Genomic DNA, 19,005 nt, shown 5'->3' on the forward strand with positions numbered 1-19,005 from the left:
ATTTATTTATTTATTGGTATTGGGAATTGAACCTATGGCACTTTAGCACTGAGCTATATTCCCAGACCTTTTTATTTTTGTATTATAAGACAGGGTCTGTCTAAATAGCTGAGGTTGACCTCAAACTTGCAATCCTCCTGCTTCAGCCTCCCGCACTGTTGGAATTACAGGCATGTACCAGGTGTGTCAGTATGTTTTTAAACTTAGCTACTTCACACTTCAGAAGTGTTATTGGAAGAGGCACAGAGGGACAGAGAAGCTGGAAGATGCCAGCAGGAGCTAAAAAGACCCCTGTTTCCAAGATGACATATCCAGAGCTTTGTACAGTGGCAGTATCGTAGCCAATGAGGTTTATCCAAGGTGCGATTATTGCTAATTGAAAACTTTTCCCAAGATGACATATCCAGGAGCCCAGTTCTAGGTACTGAAAACATTTACTTCATTTCAACTCTCTAAGATTATTTACAAGTTCAGAGACCACTGCTGAATTTTAGGTCATGCTTTTGACCATTAAAATGTCTTTAAAGGGAAAAAAATCTCCTGATTAAAATTTGTAGGAAAAAAGCAATCCTAAAACTTTTAGGGAGTCTTTTGAGCCATTTTTGGATTATCCTGAGGCAGATCTCAGAGATTCTCATACAGGCAGACTCAGGAAACTTATAAGCAATTAAGTTACTTTCTCTAGGGAACTTTCCCATCTATTAGTCACTTACACATCTTATATGAGAGATTAGTCAAAGAGGCTAGATGCCACACTGAGTGAATCACTCCCCCTTCAACTCAGAGAAGTCTCAGGGGTACTGACAAGCAATCCACTCCTCTGTTTCTAAGGAAGGATTTCTCAAGGAGAGAAGATGACTTCATATCAAACTGAAGCTTGAAAGAGAATTAGCAGGTTCCAAAGACCTATGTAGAACCAAATGTAGTGGAAGCTGTCCTTTATAACAGGAGCACTATGATATCTCTGACAGATACCTACTCTGATAAAGGATTTTCTTGTTTCCCCCTTACCACTCTCTTTGAAAAGCTTCAGTTCTATTAAGTCTCCTTGTCTTGTAACTTCTTTCTTAATCTAATGGACAGCTTCATGAGAGACCACAGGGCTAAAATCAAACTGCAGTGGGTCTGCTTCCCTTGCCCATTGTGGTAGAACCGTCTGAGGGGTTGACAGTAGGACTACATCGGGAATTCAACATATATAATCATACCTAAATTATAGGGTAAAAGACCCACCCAGGAGCTAGGATGATCTACATAGCCCTGTTTTGGGTCTCTGGCCATGAACCTAGGAAGAATACCACTATTTATAAAGTTCATCCCACACTTACAGAATCTGAGAGTTCAGAATTGAAAATTTATTAGAGAATTCAGTTGAATGGAAGAGATTAAAATGCATTGAGTATTGTATAGTATCTTCTAGAATTCACCCATCCAACAAATATTGATTGCTTACCATGTAGCAGACTCTGTCTAGTTGCCTGAAAATAGACAGACAAACAAACAAAAAATGTCCTGGCTCTCAACAAGCTCATGAATGGGAAGAAGACAGATAAAGAACAAGAACAAATAACCTGGTACCACTAATCTTGTGAGAAGAATGCGGAATAGTATCAAGGAGAGAACGTGAAGCTCTGGAGATGCCAGGAATGGAAAGAGAGGGCCCTGCAGTACTGACACTGAGCTGGCTCTGAAGAAACAGTGGTCACCAGGCATCTTTAGGGGAAGGGAAGCGCAGAAGCAAAGGGGGAAGGCCCAGGCTTCCTTGAAAGCAAAGAAAATAGCAAGTGCAAAGTGATGAAGGCATGAAATAGTATCTTGTCCTGTAACACTTGACATCTGTGTTATTGGCAAGTTCAATGGCAAGGCAACAGGAAGCAAAGAGGCACCTGGAGTGAAAAGAGCAGGTGCAGCTGGAGGGCCCTGGGCAGCCAGTGCCACCTGTACCATGCCCATTCTCATGCCCAGCCTTGATCCAGCTGGCAATGGGAGGCCAAGGAAACACTTTGAGAAGAAACGGACAGATATGCATTTTGGAGAGATGTCTTGGGGTGAAAACAAACGAGAGAAACCGTGGGGATGGCGTAAAGTTATAAGCGTTTCTCAGCAGTATCTTTTTCATCTTCTAAGTTATATGTAACAGTACTAGCCTGCATCTTCTAATCCTTCACACTCTGATGAAGCCTCTTTTTTGGGGGGTGGGGGTGGAGGGGTTACCAGGATTGAATGCAGGGGCTCTTTAGCACTGAGCTATATTCCCCAACCTTTTATTTTTCTATTTTGAGACAGGGTCTCACAAACTTGTTATCCTTCTGCCTCAGCCGCCTGATACACTTGGATTATAAGCTTCTTGCCCCACTCGGAGATGCTAATGATATCTTTTATTCCCTAAAGTCAGCATTAGTGACTTGGAATGACAGACTGCTGTCACTCCCCACCTGCTTGTTATCTGCTCCCACAGCTAGCAACCCCCATGTAAATGTTCCAACTGGGTAAAGATATTGCACTACCTCTGCAAGGGTAGCTTCCAGACAAGGCTCTGGGCCCCTTTGCCTCCACCTGCAGCTCAAAGTTCTCAATATACAAATCCTGGGGCATCACTCAATATCAAGCAATGACAAAAGTGGATCGTATTCTTAGATTCCTTGAGACCCTAGAGGTCTCTTCTTACACAAGGCCCAGTAGGAAACCCCTTATCAGAATCCCATTGGTCTGTGATGATTGAGAGAGGAGGGCAGGGCAAGGAAGTCACCATTAGTTGTCACCAATTGGTTTGGTGTATGGATAATCCTCAGCTGAACTTCACAAAAGTCTTTTTCACGCATGGACTGCCACATAGGCATATTCTACCAGGAAATCAGAAAGCCTAGAATAGTTCCATAAAACACAGTGTTGATCATCACCAGAATGAATTTCCTGTAGTGCTTTTAAAGCATAAAACTAATAGCTACTCATAAGTAGCTTCCTTTGTTTTATGCCTTTTAAATAACTTTGGTGAAGTCTAATATGGAACTTCAATTTACTTTTTTGAGACTATAAATACTTTGTACTTGTCTTCCTTTTCTTTCCTTCTTTTTATTTTTTCACACTTTATTTTCTATTTACCTCTTACCAAATAATAGATTTTTAATAAGTAATTAAATTTTTTTCAAAAATTAGTAACAACAAGGTGAGGTAAACATACCCCACACATCACCTTTTTCTCCTCTCACTCATAGGGCTGCCACATGAAGCAAATAAAAATAAAGATGGCTTAATTAATTTAAATTTTAGATGAACAAAAAGTACTCCTTTGGTGTAAGTATATCCCATGCCATACTTGGTACCTACTCATACTAAAAGAACAATTTTGCTACTTATCTGAAATTCACATTTAATGAATAATCTATATTTTATTTGTCAACTAATCAAATAAGTCTGTTTTAATGATATTTTTGTTAGGGCATCTGGCTTTAGAAAAAAAAATCCACCCAATTTTATAGAATGAAATATAAACTAGTGTTACTGTATTTTAGATAAAGAGTAATTGGATGTCAGCAGATAGCAAAAGACATTTTATGATATGTGTAGCCTGACATGGGAAAAATGCACATTATAGGTTAAGTGAGAAGCACGAGATGCACAATTACATAATAGTAATAAAACAATAATAACTGGGCTTTACAGAACACAAACTATGTGGCAGGCATGTTCTAACTGCTTTTTTGTATTAACTTGATTAATGCAAACTATGAAGTAGAATACTATGATTATTCTCAGTGTAAAGATGAAAAAGGTAAAGGCTTCCACAGGTTTACCAGCCCACTAAATACTATGTATTCACACATACACAGAGTATGTTACCAAAAAGCAGCACAAAGGAAAACAAGACTAGCAGAAAATAAAATAAGCTGTGACACTCATCATTTTGTATAACAATATAGTGATTTCTGAAATCTGAAATCTTCTTCCCACATTTTTTGTATTTCCCATAGGAGTGTATATTGCTTTTCAAATACAATAATATAATTCAAATTTTTAAATCTATTTATTGGAGAAACTCTATTCTGGTTTTGTTTCTGTTTTTTAAATGTCATTCCACTTACCTACAACATACATTATGATGCTAGTTTAGGAGAATTTCATCATTCCAAGTTTCTTCTTCTTCTTTTTTTTTTGTACTGAATTGAGCTCAGGAGTGCTTTAACTTACATTCCCAAACCTTTTCATTTTTTATTTTGAGGCAAGGTTTCACTAAGTTGCTTAGGGCCTTGCTAAATTGCTGAGGCTGGCCTCCTCAGCTCTACAGGCATGCACCACCATGCCAAGCCATTCCAAGTTTTAGCCCTCCCAAGTCTTTACCAGGCAGATGTGGGCCACTGTCTTTTAAATTGATGTCTCCCTTTATAATCCATTAGTTAATTCAGTTCTGTGATTCCAGTGGTCACTATACATTCCAAAGTTTGTTCAAACAAGACCTGCTACTTCCTATAGGTAGACAATTTATCAGCCTAAAAATGAAAAATTAAAAAAAAAAAAATGAAGTTCCTGCAGCTTCTTATAGACTTTCCATTAGATGGAGCAATCCTGGCCGTACAGTCAGCAAGGAAAGTACAAGCTTTAAACATGCCTCTACCTTGTCCCTCAGCATGTTCTACTTTGTCCAGTCAGCCTTCAGAGAATTATAGATTCATCCTCGGTGAGGTCACTGTGTTGGTGTTGGTGCACTTGGGGAGCAGGTTTGTCAGCTGTGTACCACAGAAAGGGCTTCAGAAGGGCATGGGCAGGCTCCAGGCTAACATGTCCAATGGCTCTTCTGTCATCAGTAATAAGAGAGTTATTTTTACAGGAGACTATCACTAGCAAAACATAAGCTTCTGGCTTTTGCTTTAAAGGAAAGATGCCAGCTTCTAAGCTTCCCCTTTAATTGCCTTCTATGTAATAGAAGAGGTCATGAGTGTAGCACACAAGCCAGAACTGGGACTTAGAAGACAACTGTTCTCTATTCCTGAGGAAGTTCGCTGGGAGGTGAGATCTGAGGCCTCCAAAGCATGCAGAGATTGGGGGAGAAATCCCTTCCCATTCAGGCCCACATCATGGTATACTGCCTTCCTTCCTTTGCAAAATAACTATCGGCTGCTTCTCAGGGAGATGCTAGGAAGATGCCTCTGAGAACAAGAGTGAGTCACCATTTGTACAACCCAGCGATGCTGCCAGCCCGCCTCTGCTCTCCCTCACAGTTTTTGTTTTCTTGGTATGATAATTAGTTGTTGGCACTGTGAGTGTGTCTCCTGAGCTTAAAAAGAAAAAAAAGGAAAAAAAAAACTGGGCACCTGTTATTTCTGGAATGAGTGTTCTATGCATCCTATTGAGGTAAGCTGCTATTTACTCCAATCCAAGTGCTGGCCAGCATTGGTCACCTAACACTAAGTGTCCCTGCCCTCATGTTATATTTTTATAGTCCAGCATAAAGGAATGTGATCTATGGCTCCTACCTCCTGCCTTCTCCTGAGTTAAAGAGTGAGTCTCTTCAAAAAAATGCAGGGACTCTAGAGTTAGCCAAAACTTAAAGCTTATCGCCCAGTGATTTCCAACTTGGGAAACACATTAGAATTTTCTTGGACCTATTTAAAAAATATGAGTGTGTGAGTCCTTCCCCAGGACAGCAGGGCCTATGAGGCCACTGGTGTTCTTTCAAAGCTCCAAAGGATTCTAGTGGGCCGTTGAGGTTGAGAACCACTAATCTTGTCCATCAAGCCCTTCCAGAGGGAATTGAGACCTGGATAGGATGATGGGCTATCCCAGGTTCCACAGCTTGTTAGTCAATGTAGCTTTATCTGTGTGTCTGTCTTCTAGACTATGAGACCTTTGAGGCCACTGCAATAATGTTTGAAGGGGGCAGAAAGCCAGAAGGGAAGGAAGAACCAGGCCATGATCTTTTCTTCTCTTCATTCCATAGCCTCTTACTGAGAATAGCTGTTCAGATAATCTTACCATTAACTCTTTCACCACCAAATTGTGTCACTAAATATCATATTCCCCAAACTCAGGATTCATTCATTTCTGGAAAAATTCAGTAAGTCAGAATGCCACCAAATCCCAAGTCAACTATCTGTACCCTAATTAATTCAACAGTTTTAAGCTAAGTGCTTGACCTTGCTCCATACCCCGTGCTTCACAAAGCTCTTCGTTTGTGGATTCTCATTTACTTCCCTAATTCAACTTGGCTGCTCAAAATGGTGTGCTTTTCTTCAGTATTGAGACCCCAGAGTGAAGCAAAGAGGTGTGGAAAATATGTGCTGCGATTAAGACAACGTTGATCTGGAATTCAAGGTGTTGCCCAGGCCCCAGCAATGAGTTCCAGAGGGTTCCACGGTTTTACTGGCTCCAGCCACCTCCAAGCCACTTCTTTTCTCCTAGTCGGGTACAATTCAAGTCAAATCCAGCCAGTGCAGTGTGGGGCAGGACACATGCTTGGGACCCTAGAACTGGGCAGCAGATATTTTGGTGTCTGAACCCTGATCCCTGACCTTGACCCTTTTATTGCCTATCGCGGCCAATGTGGAATGTGATCTATGGCTCCTACCTCCTGCCTTCTCCTTCTCCAAATGTCTGTATCTCCATACTTGCACACCTCTGACCAAGGGTTTTCTCTGTCCTGGAGGACCACCTCACCCACCCATATGGCAGACTAAAAGTGCCAGAAAATGAACATCTCCTCACTTAAATGTGGGCTTCAACCAACACTGACAGGAATTGAGGTTTTTAATCCCTCATCCCCCTCATATAAGACATGAGGCCTGGGTTGAGTTTCCTTGCAGTGCTACCTGCTGCTAGAGTTTAGATCTGAAATGCCCCCAAAGGCCCCTCTATTAAAGATTTTTTTTTTTTGGCAGTATTGGGGTTTGAACCCAGGGCCTTGTGCATGCGAGGCAAGCACTTTGCCAACTGAGCTATATCCCCATCCCACTAACTTGCATTTTATTAACAGCCTCTTCCTGCTCCCTTTCCCACTTCATTGCTGCTATTACTGAAACTTATCTCCCCCCAAAATTGATGATACCCAGTGTCATGATCTACTTCTGAGGATACCTAAGACAGACTGAAATCATAGCCGTTTGATTTTTAAAAAGCCATTAAACCTCTCTGATAGTGACTGTTCTCCATTTTAAAATAAGGAAAAACTTCTGAAGGCCCATATAGTCATAACAGACAGCCAAGGGCTGCTTCATGAAGCTGCCAAAGCCCTCCCTGACCATCCCTTTCCCTTCCCTTCATCTCAAAGAGGGTCCCTCCCTCCTCTAGACTCCCCTTCAACCACAGGGAGTTGTTTGAATTCTTGAAATGTGCCATGTTCTCACTTGCTTTTGGGACTCTTACTCATGCTGTCCCTCTGCCTGGAACACTCTTCTCCCTTCTGTCTGCTTGGCTCACTCATATGTATCCTTCAGCTCTCAGCTTAAATATCACTTCCTGTTGAGAAGCCTCTTCTGACACCCAGGCTAGGATCACGCTCTCGTTATATGCTCCCAAATATAGTGCCCACCATGGCATTTGGCATGCTTTATTATACTTTCCATTTCCTTCCCTGAGTCCATTCACCATCCACCATCCACCATCACCACAGGCCTTCATGCTCCTTGAGGCAGGAACCTAACTCATCCTGCTCTATATGCGCCCTAGCCTACTGTCTGCCGTAGTGGGTACATAATAATTAATTGTTGAATCAGAGTTGGTGAACAGGAATATTTGGGAATAAAAGTTAAAACAAAGATTCCCAATGTAGGCTTTGAAAAAAAGCAAACACCAAACAAACAAACAAAAAAGAGATGCCCTTTAACCTGAAAGAATAAAATACTTGAGGGACACTATGTTAAAATCATCTATCCTAGTACTTGTAACAATGTGGAAAGTGAAATTTGGCAAAGAATAAATCTATACAATAATTATATGTCAATTTGAAAAGTGAAATAAGTTTGGAAAAGAAAGGTTAGGAGCCAACACTGAACATGAACCAGCTTGGGAAGTAGAAGATACCCTTTGCTTGTCAGCGTTAAGGACAATGCAGACTCCCCAGGTACAGGCCCCACTGACATTCCTTTATCCTTGGAGGCTGGATAAGCTTTATCTCTATAATTCCTAGGTTCTCCAGGACTGTGTTCAGAGAGCCAGGCCCACCTTCTTCCAACCACCACCTGTCCCAGAGGAAGGTCCAAATTGCTAGCCTGGTGTTGAGGCTTCCCAGGGCCTAATTCTGCCTACTCTTCTCTCCTAGCTCATCTTTCTGAATGTTCTGACTCCTATGTTCCTTCTCTATTTATTTGCAAGCATAATGCTGTTCCTCATTTCTGAATAGGCCCTGCTATTCACCCAAGGGCAGACCTCTTCCCCACCCTTCCGTCAATTTGGCTCACCAACTCCTATTCATCCTGGAAACTCAGTTCCAGCCCAGTGCAGCCTCCTCTGAACTCCCAGTTGCTCTCTGTTTTCCCTGCCTCCTCCTTTTTCCTCAAACACTACTTTTATGTTTTGAAAATACTTTTCTTGCTCTTGCCCACCAACTTCACCCCAACCACTTTATCAACTTTTTTTTTTTCCTGCAGTACTAGGGGTTGAACCTAGAGGTGCTCTCCACCTAGTGACATCCTCAGTTCTTTTTTTTTTTTTTTTTTTTGGGGGGGGCGGGTACCAGGGATTGAACTCAGGGCTACTCAACCACTGAGCCACATCCCCAGCCCTATTTTGTATTTTATTTAGAGACAGTGTCTCATTGAGTCGCTTAGCACTTAGCTTTTGCTAAAGCTGGCTTTGAACTTGCAATCCTTCTGCCTCAGCTGGGATTCCAGGCATGCGCCACCCCACCACCGCGCCTGGTTTATTTATGACTGAAAATGCCTAATTCCTAAGGAGGCCATTTTCCACTTTAATCAAATCGAATGAGAGTAGCCCTTTGTTAAGATGAATGAAGTCTGCAATCAGACACTGGAATTCATTTCCAAGGGAGGGGTTATGCACGGAGCCATGCCCCAGCTCCTCCCTGGCGCCTGCCCTTAAGAGCACCCAAGGCCAGCATGTCCACACCCGGGCCAGGAAAGGGCAGGGCAGCTAGCAGCAGCAAGGGAGCCTGTGGCAGGATGCTCAGCCCATTCGAAATTCAGCCACAGGCCCTGGGGAGGGGAGGCTGTAACCCCACTACGTTTGTCCCAAATACACAGCATGGCTTGAAGTCTCCTGTCATTGGTTCTGGGCTCTGCCTTGTGCACACTCCCATGTCCCCTGTCCCCACCACCCCCATACATCATAATAGCTATGAGCTAGCTAGCTGTTCTTTGACAGTGTGCTGCATGTTAGACTTATATCTACCTTCACACGGATGGAGTAACTAAAATAATTTTTGGAATAATTTTCCCAAAGTTGGTGCAGAGCCGTGCTGACCTAACACCTGGGGATCTGAGCCCAGAAGAGCACTCCTGATGGATGCTGTATTACAATTGTGATGACATTTTTGTTTTTCACATATATCAATTCATTTAATCCCCACAAAAGCCCTTTTAAGAAGAAAAAATCCTTTAAAGATGAAGAAATTGAGGGGCTGTAGCAATTGGGATGGTAGGCCACCTACTATCTTCTGATTCAGAGGTCTGTCCACCCCATCACATAGGCATGCATCCCCCAACAAGTACACACACACACACACACACACACACACAATATTTCACAACTGGGAGGAAGGAGACAGGTGACAAGAGTTTATAAGGGACCAGATGTGTGCTTTACATAGCTCAGGATACATAGCCAGGGAACATGAGAAATAAATGATGAAATTCCTCATTGATAATTTAGCTAAAAGCAAGAAGATCTCGGTTTACAGTAAAGATGGCTGAGTTTTGCCCCAATTTCATACTTTGCTCTAAAGCAAAGACTACAATTATGATAAGGAAAATATGTTTGCTATTTTAGCTTCAAGAATAAAAGCATTCGAATGGAATTCCCTGTTAACACCTGGAATGTGGCCTTAAATGAAGACTCACTGTCTCTCACAGTGAAGGATATGATGTCTCCAGTTATCTGAGGATCTCAAATGTCCACTTAGTCTAAAGACCCAACTGTTATTACACTGCAGTAATTGGAGTGTGGCTGGGATGTGAGCTGAAGATAGCCCTTGAGAAAATGAGCTGCTGGTCTCAGGAGACGCCCCAGGGAGTGGAGTGCACAGGGATGAATAAACCCTGCAGTCGCTGTGCCACTCACTGTCTTTGGAAGAACAACGCTACTGGCTCCTGGCAATAGCCCTAATGCCATGACTGCTCTTCCTGGATTAGCCTTACTTTGATTAATGTTAGTTTAAAGTAACAGCATGCTGGGTGTTGACTTCCATGAAGATGCAAAGCCACGTGAATCTGACGAGGGGCATGGGGAAGGAGGCATGATGTGGAAAAGAGCCCCCTGACACCTTGTCGTTGGGGACTTACATCACAAAGAAGTCAGGTCACAACAATTTCTTTTTTAATTTGCCCATAGACAATCACAAATTGTAGTCACTCACTGCATCCGGTGCCAAATGACATAGTATCAAAGAAACTGCCAGTCCTGCTGGAGTGATTTAGTGCTCTGCTTCCAAACAAGAATATAACACTATGTAGAAAATTAGGTCAGTATTTAGCTTGAGTATCTTCCAGAAGTAGATCATCTTTTTTTTTTTTTTTTAACTAAGGTTTATTTTGGGGGGTGGGGGGTAGGTAATGGGATTAAACCCTGGGGCACTTAACCCCTGAGCCACATCCTCAGCCTTTTTTTTATATTTTATTTAAAGACAGGGTCTTGCTGAGTTGCTTAGGCCCTCACTAAGTCACTGAGGCTGGCTTTGAACTCTTGATCCTCTGCCTCAGCCTCCAGAGCCACTGAGATTACAGGCATGTCACTGCACCCAGCTGTACTCAGGACTGAACCCAGGAGCACTCTACCACTGAGCTACATCCCCAGCCCCTTTTCTTTTACTCTGATAAGATAATATAATATAAATATAACCATGATCAGCTGATTTTATGCCGGTTTACTCTATTTCTTATCTACCTCTCCACACCATAAAAGCAAGGATTTTTGTTTTTGTTCCTCACTGTTAAAATCTCTGCTCTTAGATGAGTTCCTAGAACACAGTAGTCATTCAGTAAATGGATGGATGGATGGATGGATAGATGGATGATCATTGGAACCATGAACTCTTTCAGTTGGCTGGAATCTGACACAGAGGGTACAGGTCCAGGAGTATACAAAGAACCAATTGACTTCTCAATTCCTTTCTCGCTGCTTATTGGCAGTTGTTAAACCATCCATCATACAGGCTAATCTACCATTCCAGTCCAGAACCTGTGAAATCGTATCACTACATGGTAACTTCTCCCATATCCAGGACAACCATGTGGTCATGATCTTTGGAGAAATTTCAAAACAATAGCCTTGCCTGGTTTGGTTAAAAGAAATGGAAGTGGTTACGGAAGATGTATCTGTGGAATCTTGAGTCTTTATATGGGCTCAAACACAGTCTCTGCTCTCGTGGGCAAAACTCTATATTCAGGTTAACAGTCTAATTGTCAGTGGTACTTTCTAAGCACTTAGAACTATCCGAATTTGCCCATTTTGAATTTAGTGATGCTTGTTTCTATAACTATTTTTTTTTCTTCTGTATGTATTAGGAATAGTGTGACCACCAATGTCCTCACTGAAAGGTAATTCCCAGTTGGTTCTGTTGGGCCCTCTTTAGTCCTGTGTAACTCTGCTCATTTTCATAAGACATCCATGGGCTTCCTCCTTAGACCCAGGCCAAGTCTACTGCTGTTCCGCTCCCTGGTCCTGTAGGTGCAAGGACTGTGTTTGTTTGTTCCTCACCTCTCCTGCTCTTCCTTCGGCAGTTCCAGTGACTCTTCCTTTGGCAGTTCCAGTGACCCTTCCTTCGGTAGTTCCAGTGACCCATCAGTGCCCTCTTGTCGAGATCCAGTTTGATTTAAAGGATGATGTAAAACTGCTGCACACACTAAAGGGCTCACACGTAGGATGCTACTTTCTAGGAGTCTTTGCTTCTGTTTCCCTGCGGCTGCAGATGAGGAAAAAGGCTGCAGAGAAAGGCATATTTAGAAAATCCACAAACAATTATTTCAGAATGTAATCTCCCCATGCTTAATGAAAGCCTCCATGTCCTTTATTCTGAGACCCACTCCTTCCTCGAGGCCTGATTGCACTCCTCCAATAGGCACCCTAATTCCCTTCTCAGAATTACCTTGTCTCTACCATTCACTTGTCTCCATGTGCTTAATCATTCCTGGCTCCACTACCGTTTTCATTTGTTAAAGCTTCCTGCATGACACCTCCCCCTCCTCCTCATAAAATGCCCAGGCCCTTCTCACCTCTGTTGATGATGAGAGAATGTGGACTTATAGGAGTTTAGTATCCAAAGATGGTAAGCTATTCACAGGCAATGAAGTGGGGAGAGGCCATTGTTCAAGGGTTGGCAGTGAGTGGCACCTGGGGTGTGCTCATTAGACAACATTTTTTTATTATTTATTTATTTATCTATTTGGGTACTGGGGATTGAACCCAGGAGTGCTATCCCTGAGCTACATCCCAGCCCTTTTCATTTTTAATTTTGAGACAGGGTCTTGCTAAGTTCCTGAGGTTCTCACTAAGTTCTTCAAGCTTGCAATCCTCCTGCCTCAGTCTCCCAAGTTACTGGATTTACAGGATGCATCACCATGCCTGGCTTAGACAGCATTTTTTAATTCAGTTTTTGGTTTGTCTTTCCAACTGTTATTAACTCCTTTAAAACAATGAATATCTATAAAAGTACTTTTTAAGCTACTGTGCCTTACACACTGGAAAAATCTAATAGATCCATTGAGTTTCATTCTCTGACTAAGGGAAGAGAGAAACAAGTTGATGTGGCATATATCTTGGTCAATATTATGTGTTCACTTGACAGGGACACAGAGTACCCAGACATTTGGTCAAACATTTTGTTGGGTGTGGATGTGAAGGTGTTTCTATTGAGGAAAGCTTACTGCTGTCTCCAGTGCAGATGAGCAATATGAAACCAGTTGAAGGCCTGAATTAGAACATAGAGACTGACACTCCTGTGAGTAAGAAGAAATATTCTCCTGCCTGCCTGCCCACCCTCAGACACAAACTGAAACAGTCTCTTTCTTGGTCTCAAGCTTGCCAGCATGCAGACTATACCACTGGCTCCAGCTTGCCAACTGCTGATCTTGAGACTTGTGAGCCTCTATAATTGGACAAGCCAGTTTCTCATCTGCATCTAAGTGTGCATCTCTATATTTCTTTGCTGGGGATCAAACTCAGGGCCCTGGGCGTGCTAGGCAAGCACTCTACTGCTGAGCTACCCCCACCCTATGTCTATATCTTTATCTGTCTTAATTAGTTCTCTTTCTCTGGAGAATGCAAACTAATGTAGAGTAGTATTCCAAAACCTAGTGTTTAAAGAAAATCTCCATTTTGAGTATTATCATATGAGGTCCCATGTTAATTAACTTTCGCTGGCTGCAACAAAAATATCTGACAAAAACAACCCAGAGGAGGAAAAAATTGTTTTGAGCCCATAGTTTCAGAGGTTCAGTCCAGTCCAGTCTATGGTCAGCCAATTTCATTGCTCTGGGCAATGAATGGTGAGGCAGAACACCATGACAGAAGGGCAGAAGAAAGCTTCTCAGCTCATGGGAGCTAGGAAACGAAGAGAAAAGGAGGGGGGAACAAAATATAATTCCCAAAGACATGCCCCCAGTGACCTACTTCCTCCAGCCATGCCCCCCCACCTACATTTACCACCTAGTAGTACATTCAAATTATGAATCCATCAAATGGATTAATCCACTGATTAGATTATAGCTCTTGTACTCTAATTATTTCACCTCTGAATATTTCTGCATTGCCTAACATGAGCTTTTAGGGGGACACCACATATCTAAACCATAACAGGTCCTAATACCAAATGCAAAGTAGAACTCAAAACAACTTAAAGAAACAGAAGGAAAGTTCTAGAAGGAACTTTACATTGATGATGATGATATAATATTTTCCTGTTAACTATGTTTCAGGTACGATTCTAAATGTTTTCCATGTAAAATTGAATGTAACCCTAACAATAGATAGTCTACATGATCTACATTTATGTATAACATAACTGAATAGACTCAATATGAAAAAGCAAAATAAAAATTGAAAGGGATTAACTTTTTGAGCTACTGTCACTTTTCTATTTAAAGTCTTAATTCTCACCCCAGGGACACTGAATGTTACATGATATTAAGACATTTGCATTTTTGTAGTGGTCTAAAGCTCTCCATTACCAAGGAAAATGATTTCAGCTCAATTAGATCATGAAGAAGAGGATTATGCAATTTGAGTCCCAAGATGTAAAAGGCTTAGAGACTGTATCTGGGTAAAAACTAATTGAAAATAAGAAGTCGTGTAGTATGATGTGCATTAATACTGTGGAAAGAAATAGTAGAACCAGTGGAGATATTTCTCTTCCTTTGATCCTTCTTGTGGTTGCCTGACTACTACCACTCATTTCCAGTAGAAAAGAATCAAGCATCCTGAAGCTGAATATTGTCACCTGAATCTAGAAAGTTTGGGTCCATGAGTAGCCCACAGTCAAATGTCTGCAGTTTCATTGCTTACTTAGGGTGTAAATTAAATTTCTGAGCTGATACAAACTAGTGAATAGACAGCAGGCTGAACTTATTGTTATAGAAAAGGATACACACAGCATACCCTCCAGAAACATGTTAGGATATAAATGTGAGTAGGAAAAAATGCTGGCATGTTTATTTTTGAGTGTTGTTACTTAATCCGATTTTTTTCCAGGTGATTCAAGTTAATGGAAGCTAAGACTCAAGAAAGTAAGGAAATATTGAAGGAAGTAGTATTAAATTCTCAGTCTGATTTGGTCGTTGTTTTCTGTTCAGACCCACGATAAATATAATAACCTCTCTTTGTTTCATTTTATTATGCATTTCAAAAATAGTTGTAACATTAGGACAAATCATGGTGTTTTATTCTCCAAATGAGGCTCTGCAAGTTAAATCATTTGATAAAGCCATGGAAGTCATTAGGACAAGGTTGCACACCCTGAAGCCCACATGAGTCCCTTTGCCTTCATTGCCACCCATTGTACCCCCAGCATATCCCACCATTTGTCACTAGGAGGACCAGATGAAAGAGCATAAATAGAGCAGTGTGTAGTTGATGTTCAATAAATAGTTATTGAATGGATGTTTATTGAAATTACAGCCTCAAGTGTTACATTTGGCAGTAGTTACCCATAACTGTCATCCCTTTTAAGCTAAATTTGGTTTTCATATTGTAGAATATATATTAGGATGAAACAATACGAATCTGAATGATACTAAAAATAGTCATTTACATGGCTAACCAGTCTGAATTGTTCCATGACATTTGAAATGTGATAAATGTCACCATCTGTGGAACATTCAATTACCAACTCCCTATACACACACACACACACACACATACACACACACACACACACACACACACGGTTTCCAGGCCTAGGCACCACCCTAATCCAAGCTACACTATACAGCAAAACTGCCCATCCTCCTACCATCCCAGGGGCCTCGACTGAGAACCACAACCTGCCTGAAATTGGCTCCTCAGAGCCAAACAATATTTTTCTCTCCGCTCTTTTTGGTGGGGAAACACGAAAGAAAACCCTGTTTTATGTCACCTGTACTAACAAAGAACCTCACAGAGGACTCAGAAGAATAGAGACAAACTTGCAGACCACTTCTTTGGTTTACATTATAAAGAGTTTATATACTGGTGATATTTTACATACACTTAAGGTTTTGCACCTTCTTTAGAAATGTCAGATCTCACACCACTGGACTGATATTTCCATGTGGTGATAATTGGTTGAAGCTGGGTAGCAGCCACATTTTTTAGGGGTCCCCACTCACCTTAGCTTTTTTTCAGTTGGTGGCTTAGCCTAAACTTTAGAGGTGAGAGTTGGAGGTCTGTGACCATGGAAAACACAACTCATAATAGCAATTAATTTATGAATATGACTATAGGTAGCATTGGCCCCTAGACATCTGGTATATTTGCATTCACAACTGCCCTCTCTTTCAATTTCCCACAGCAGTAAGCAAATCAAAATTCATATATTAATCAGGCATGGTGACCCGGTAATCTTAGCTACACTAGAGGATGCAGCCTGAGGATCACAAATTCAAGGCCAACCTCAGCAATTTAACAAGGCTGTCGGCAACTTAATGAGACCCTGTCTCAAAATAAAAATAAAATATATTGTGGATGTAGCTCAGTGGTAAACCCTGCTGGGTTCAATCCTCGGTACCAGAAAAAAAAATTCATATATTAACTCATTTCAATTTTCAAAAGAATATTATGAAGTAGGTTTTCTCTTTCCTCCCACCCTCCCTCTCCTCCCATCCCCTCCCTCTACTCCCATGCCCTCCCTTCCCCTCCTCTCTCCTCCTCGGTACTAAGAATTGAATCCAGGGTCACTTTAGCACTGAGGTACATGTCCAGAGCTTATTTTGAGACAGGAACTCACTAAATTGCTAAGGCTGGCACTGAACTTTCAATCTTCCTGTCTGAGCAACCCAAGTAGCTGGGATTATAGATGTATGTTACAAATACTGAAGTAGGTACTATTTCTTTTCTTTCTTTTTTTTTTTTTTTTTTAGAAAACCATTTTTTTCTTTTTAGAGAGAGAGAGAGAACTTTTAATATTTATTTTCTATTTTTCGGCAGACACAACATCTTTGTTTGTATGTGGTGCTGAGGATCGAACCCAGGCCACACGCATGCCAGGCGAGCGCGCTACTGCTTGTGCCACATCCCCAGCCCGAGGTAGGTACTATTTCTATCTCCATTTTTCAACAAGAAAAGTAAGGGAACAGAAGTTAAGTAACTTAGCCAGGCATGGTGGCATACACCTATAATCTCAGCAGCTGAGGAGGCTAAGGCAGGAGGATCGCAGATTCAAAGCCAGTCTCAGCAATTTAGTAAAGTCCTAAGCAATCTAGTCTCAGAATAAAAAATAAAAGAGCTGGGGATGTGGCTCAATGTTTAACTGCTCTGGGTTCAATCCCTAATACAACAAACAAACAATCAAAACACAAAAAATAAAGAAGTTAAGTCACTTGCCTAAGATCACATTGTTAATATGCAGCAAGACCAGGAATCAAACCCGGGCAGTCTGATTCCAGAAACTTAGCTTCAGGCCAAAGAATAGCTTAGCTTCCATACCCTACATCCATCCACTCAGTTATAAATTCAATGCTCTCTGCACACAGTGGCACACACCTGTAGTTCTAGTTATGGGAGAAACTGAAGCCAGAGAATTTTGAGCCCAGGAGCTTGAGATTAGGCTGGGGAAAACAGCAAGGCTCTATCTCCAAATAAATAAAAATAAAAGATTAATAAAAATTCATTTTTTCAAACTCCCTCTCCATGTTTGTGAAAAATACTCTGAATACCCAAAGCTAAAGGCTTTTCTCGGGCTCCCAGATTTCCTGTGTTCACTGCCGTATAATAGCTCTCACCATACAGCCCTGAAACTGGCAGCTGAACTTCCTGTCTAACTCTGAAGCAAGGACAAAAATCTTACTCACCATCATGTGATACACAGCAAGCATTCAGTAAGTGGATGTTGAATGAGAAAATAAAACATGTGCCTTTTGACTTTTCTAGTACTTCCCTTTCAATAAAATTGCCTTTGTGTCAAAATTGGACCAATTCAGAGCCTACCGAATGGTCTCATTGCTTCTATACTCCCATCTTTCCATAGCAAAGCTCACCCCAGTAAGTGTAGATAACATCTTGTTCTCAAAGATGTTGTGGGAATTTAATGATAAAAATGCTTATGAAGTGCCTGACACTTAAAAGGTATTCACCAGAAAGTATCTACTGTTCTAGATAATCCAAGAATATTTCATTCAACAGACCCAACTTAAACTGTTAAAACTCCTGTTTCCAATCCTACGCACATGACTTCCTTCTCATTTTCTTCCTGTGTTTCTGCATCTAGAATCAATGAGAAAATTCCAGAATAAATAGGTTTCAGTCCTTATCAGGAGAAATTGTACTTGAGGATTTGGAAAGCAAGATGAAGGAAGCATATTAACCCCCATGAGTGTATATTATGGAGTCTACTGCAAGGTTTGCATAAATTTTTCAAAAGAGAAAACTTAAAGAAAATTCTTACTGGAAGATGACTGCTTTAGGTTAATACTCTCAGACCCCTCTAGAAACCAGGTCAACTGCCCTGTGAACGTTCTGTCTAACATTCAACAGAGACTCAAAGCCCTTCCTGACTTCAAAGCTCTGAGGGCTCTTCAGTAGCCACTGGTATCAGCAAGAATCTGTTCTATCAATATTCCAGATAACAATAGGGTAATAATAGCCACATTGGTATCCTGTTAAGCAACTGACCAACACTGTATCTTCTACTTTTTAAGAACTCAGAGCCATATGTACAACTATCATTTTTAATTTTTTTTTCTATTTAAAGTGGAAAACATGCTTGGAAGGCTTAAATAGTGTGTCCCAAGTTCCATAGCACAGCTGTCTTCTGGCAAAGACAAAATTCAAGTTCAGGCATCATTGTTCTTAGCCATTAGGGCACATGGCCCCCCGGTCTGTAGCTCACTGTTTTATTATTATTATGGCTTTGCTTTATACTTGCATATAAATACTTGAAATAAACAGATAACATTCATGTCCTTTATTTAGACTCTCTCCTTCCTCACCCACACAGTGGTGGTATATATCTAGTAGATTAAGTACCGCTTAGCATATATACCGTTAAAAATAGACGGAAGTTTTATTTTAGACCTTTTCTTTTTCCTGAGGACTTGATGTTTGTACACTATCTAGAAAGTCTTGAAATCAGACACAAATTTGTGTGACGTTTTTAAGCCTTTCAATGGTCCATTTCATTATAAAAATAGCATATACTGGGTTAAAAATAAG

At 41.2% G+C, this 19,005-nt stretch overlaps 1 pseudogene; it reads left to right on the top strand.

Moving 5' to 3' along the window:
- The first annotated feature begins 315 nt into the window (after positions 1-315).
- On the top strand, positions 316-448 carry LOC114095349 (U4 spliceosomal RNA; annotated as a pseudogene).
- Positions 449-19,005: the final 18,557 nt, after the last annotated feature.

This window comes from Marmota flaviventris, chromosome 6, assembly GCF_047511675.1.
Source record: "Marmota flaviventris isolate mMarFla1 chromosome 6, mMarFla1.hap1, whole genome shotgun sequence".
In the NCBI taxonomy this organism is placed as follows: Eukaryota; Metazoa; Chordata; class Mammalia; order Rodentia; family Sciuridae; genus Marmota; species Marmota flaviventris.